Raw genomic sequence first — 5255 nt, forward strand, 5'->3', positions numbered from 1 at the left:
GTATTTTTTTTTCCTTTGAAAGGAACAACAAATTTTCTTTCGATGTGCCATTTAATTGTGGTTAAGGGAAGGGGGGGAAGATAAATGTTTCCAGTATCATGAGAAAACACAACTTATCTATTCTGTGACCTGCTGTGCTTTACAGAATAGCATTTCCTTCCTGACATTCTTTGGGAACCTAAAGATACAGTAAACAAAAAGTTTCAAAGTCCTCAGCTACAGATGCTAGAGCACTCATTAGGTAGAAACAGTGATGCTAGCCTTGGATGGAGGATTCTTGATTTAGGCTGCACTGGAAGGCTGGTGTGAAATCAGCAGAAAAAGGAATTAAACCTGGAGCAAAAACCATCCAAAATCTTTAGGGATACTAATAAAGGTGAGGATTTATACCAAAGCCTTAACTTAAAAGCTTTGCATTCCGTAAGACAAATTTTAAACTAAACAAGGAAATATTTATTGTTTTTTTTTGTTGTGATGTGAGACTTTTAAAGCCATCGAATGGCATTAGTAATACCTTACAAAGGTCGTATTTTATCTAGTCTTGCTAAACCATCTTCCAGTTGCTTGGCAAAATGTGCCCTGGCAGGTCTGCACAGCAATTCATCCAGAATAGTTATGGGTGGCTAACAGCTGTGTGTGGACTGGCAGATGATATCAGGGATGTTAATTGGGCCTTGTGGCACGAGCACTTCCAAACTGCAATAGGATTACAAACCTTCATGATTAAGGGACAGGCGGTAATTAACACTCCAGACACATGCACTCAGAGCTCAGCAATTGGTCACCCAGGTAAGAACAATAAGGGTCACTTGGGACAATAGCTTTATTTGAACCACTTAAACAAAGAGCTTCACAGCCACTAATTAAGCTAACTGCCCTATTGCAATCCCATTATACTGGTATGGAGGTTGGTGGCATCAGGAAAGCAGCAGAAATGCTAAAAACTGGGAGGCAGAAGGCACTGGAGTCATGACTACTTCTCTCTCTGAGACCAAACTGCTGCTATATGATGATTAGGGACTTAGCCTAATTCAAGGGAAAAAAACACGTGTCTGCTTTGGCCAACATCCATTTTTTCTGCAGTGATGCAGGAGACAACAACTCATGCTGAACTAGCATTTTATTCAAGGATGATTCAAGCTCTTTTAAGAACATGGGTAAAGTATCACACAGCAGGAGAGCCTGCATCAAATGAGATTAGCCCTAGAATCTTTCCCCCCCTTAAGAGGCATCATATATATATATAAATCTCCATTTTAATTACATGGGGTGATTTGACATTTGTGTGGCTCGTGTTTAACTGAGGGGAGGAAAAGTAGGTGGTGCTTTAAGCAAACAAAATACCCTCCGTGTGTATGTTTTTATGCATGAAGGCTTTGTGTGTGTGTGTGTGCCCAAAATATTTTTCTGACTCTTGTTTGTAGAAACACTGGGACCAGTCCCTGGTGATTAAAGCTTTCAAAACTGAACCCTTTTCGCAGGCTTCTCCTCACTAGGCCCGTTGTAAAGGAGCAAGTCTAGGAGATAAAACGATGCAGAAGTCTCCTGGAATTCAAAATTTGCCCACCTGACAGCCCCTACGGGAGAGAGCCACTCGATCCTCTCTCTCGTAGCTATAGGAGTCAATGTCCCCACTGGTGCAGCTCTGCCTTCAATACAGGGGTGTGTAATTTCACACACGTCACCTTGCGCTCATGCAACTCGGTCAGGTTCAGAATTCACAAATAAATGAATTTATTCAGATTTATGACGTGCTTCCTAAATGAAGGAAGGGGAGCAAGGCTTGCCAACCGAGGCTGAATGCCAGTATGAGGCTGGTGCTGAGGAAAAGGTTCTCTGGCAACAAGAGCTCATCTAGAGACGAGCAATGACAGTGCATGCATGCCTGAGTGACCCCACCCCGAGTTCAAAATAGCTGTCGAAATTAGGAAGGGAGGGTGCAGAAAAAAGAAACCCGGCTTGTTTGCTCAGGAGAAGGGAGCTATACTTAGCAGAAAATATTTTGAGCAGACAAGAACCAAACACAAACCAATGGAGACATAATCAGTTTAGGACAGACTGTTCAGTTTTTAGAGATTGGGGTTTTGTTTTGCTGCTACAACATATGGCAGAACAGTGCAGAAATAACATCCAACAATATTAATGGCTGGATGAGAGGAATTTCCACAAGAGGAGGAAGCTTACCACCGAGGCAAACGCAAGTTAGTCTACACAAGAACATTTATAAGAGCACGGCTATGTTGTTTAGCTGCAATTGCTTTGTTTTGCAAAGGTCAGGCTTACCTATTTTTTTGATGTGTGTCCTGAAATGCTTTTCCTGCACGTCCAGAGAGTAAAGCTGGAGGCGCCGCTTGTTTGTTTGGACCTTTGCTAAGCTGCAAGGCCTGCCATGCGTGGCTGACTGCAGGGCACCTTCAGCAAAAACAGGCCAAAGGCAAAGAACCCTGGCTGTACACAGGACTGGTTGTATGTACCCTAGGACTCCAGCTTTCTGTGTGTAGACAGAAAGCATTTATCAGTTGTTTATACATTACAGACATTCACGCACAGGTAAAATTAGGGATGCATTTAAGCTTGTATACAGCTGCCATGTGGTGATACTGCACGCTTTGTGTTCTGAAAAAAGCTACCATACTCATGCCATATAAAAGTACTCCTATACCAGCACGGCTGCACTGGAGTTCTGGGACAAGAGGAAGTGCTCCAGTGTAACTTAAATCACAAAACCTCCCCGTACAAACAATGCCTGAGTAATATGCAGTGCTACAGCTCACAAGCAAGGCGGCAGCGGCAGACCTTCAGAGATGATGAAATGTTAATGTGAAACACTGAAGGTGACTACTTTGGACCTCCATTTTCACTCCATTTTTAATCTGACTTCCAAGACAGGGTTACTGGAAGAGAGAGATTGAAAAGCCCATGAGAAACAGATCTTTGCTAGGAAGTGTTTGTACTCCCTGTCTGGTAGCTGGCATAACCCTTGCGAAACACAGCTAAAATCTGAATTGCTTGTAACTTGTGCCTAGTGCTAAAATCTTGATTCATGAAGAAAAACCAAGCCCTCATTGATGATTTTCACTGATGCAAAATGATTTTGTTTCAGCAACAACATCACAGCGAGATAGGCCCTTATGTATTCTTTCACGGCTCTGAGCATGCCAGTGTGTGGTATGCTGGTAACCACAGAAATCTATCATCCCTAATGCTGACAGAGCGCCAGGAAATGGCTGGAGAGGCAGCGAAGCTCGTCATTGAGCCTGATTCTCTCTGCCTGTGCTTTCGTGAAGGCATCTCTCTACGCAGGGTTGAAAAGATCTGTGATGGTGTTAAGGAGCTAACTGCCAACCTCACATGCATGGTATCCAACGCAACCTACTTCTGCAATGTTATCAAAACTCATTTCCTGGGCCTCGAAAACAGCTCTGACACAAGAAGAGGAAGGTGGAACTGCACCCACACACCAGAGCAAACCCTCACGTAAAGGTGCGAAGAGGAAGGCACTCGTCAATGACCTCACCCGCTGTCATGCAGGCAGTATTTGCAGTTTTGCTGCTCCCAGGTTGTTGTTGCCCCACCTCGTTCAAATTCCACTCTCTGTGCAGCAACAGAAGGGAAGGAACCAGGAGAGACTCCAAAACTGTGACGTATTTCATCGCTTACCCAGTTAGTAAAATTATTATTCATGATCCCTGTGCTGGGGGGGGTGAGGCGAGCTTTTCATTAGGCCCCTTGCAATTCCTTTGTGAGTCGGCTCAGTCTCACTGATTTCCATTACAGCCATTGTCAGAAATCTATATTGCATCTACAGGTCTATTAAAATATAGCTTCCTGTCTTTTTTAGATAATAATATCAAAAGCATACATCAATTTCCTGTGGGAAAACATTGCAGGGAGCATTTGTAACGGCAGCTGAAGATGCAGACCTGAATCTGATCCCGCTGACATTGCTGTGCAGCGAGGGTAATCTTTTAGGAGCAAACAATTACACCAAATGCCTGAGCAACGTGCTTCAGTGCTTTTATGGCAATAATTTGCCTTCAGTGCAAGTTAAATTGGCTGAAAGGAAGCTGTATGTTTCAATAACCTTGTGCTTGTCTAAGCATGACCAGGTAACTAGCAGTTTGCTTAAAGGTCTCTTTTAATAACGATTTGTAACTGGAAGGTGCGTTTCATTCACTGTATATTTTTGTCACTTATTTCAAGTGGGTTCTTTTATTTAATTGACAAGATAATTCTAGGCAATGTTGTACTTACGGCTTTTTAAAGGTTTTTTTTTTTTTTAGAAAGGTAGTTGTGCATAATTTCAGAAGGCATTTTCAAAATCATATGGATTCTGCTTAAAAGGAATTTAAATGAGTCATTAAAAGTTAAGCCAAGAAAGAAAAAGAGCAGTCACCTTGCCAGCTGTACAACTGGGCAGCTGTTGAGTAAAATGATTTGCTAGGAGGCATTCAGTTCGAGGACTGGGAACGGGTATTTTAAATTTATTTAGAGATTTAGCATGGTGCAAATCCACTTTTTATAATTCGGATTAAAGATGAGATGAAAGACCCTTTGCACAAAGCCTCCACAAAGCACTAGGAAGATATTTCCACCTTGATTTCTATTTTTTAATGATGCAATGCAGGTATCATGAGAGAAAATAGGTAAGACAGTGAAGCGTTCTGTGCCATGGAGCTCACACAAGGCTACTGGGAGGTGACACGGTGAGTCACGTATTGCAACTGACACCTCATCGGCTCTTTGCAGGAGCCCTGGCTCAGTAATAGTGACAAACTTCTGGCTACCAGATATCTTATCTGGCTTCTCATCGTCCCACACTCAGCTGTGTTACTGAAGGCATTCTCCATTTCTCATGCCCTTGCTTTTCAAAGATCATCCGGTCTGAATTCTTGAATACAATAGGCCATTAGAATTCACTTAAGCACATCTTCTAACGACCCAGGCTTAATTTGAAGGCCTAAAGAGATGACAAAATCCCTTAATTAACTAATGTGCTCTAAACAAAATACTTCTCAAAGTCCTTCCAGAGGGTTTCTTAAATATACCTTACTGTATGTCTTTGGCTAGAATTGAATTCTTCGGGGCGATGTCTTTTATGCTTTGCATAGGGCCAAGCATTAACCACAAACAACACATCATGTCAGCCTGGATATTCTCCCCTTTATCAGACTATGCAAACACAGACTGTCAGAGATTATCAAAGTCAGAAGCTTTTTTCAAGGCTAAGCGTAAAAAATGTCACGCCTCAAGGC

This window comes from Aythya ferina (assembly GCF_964211825.1).
Source record: "Aythya ferina genome assembly, chromosome: 4".
Lineage (NCBI taxonomy): Eukaryota > Metazoa > Chordata > Aves > Anseriformes > Anatidae > Aythya > Aythya ferina.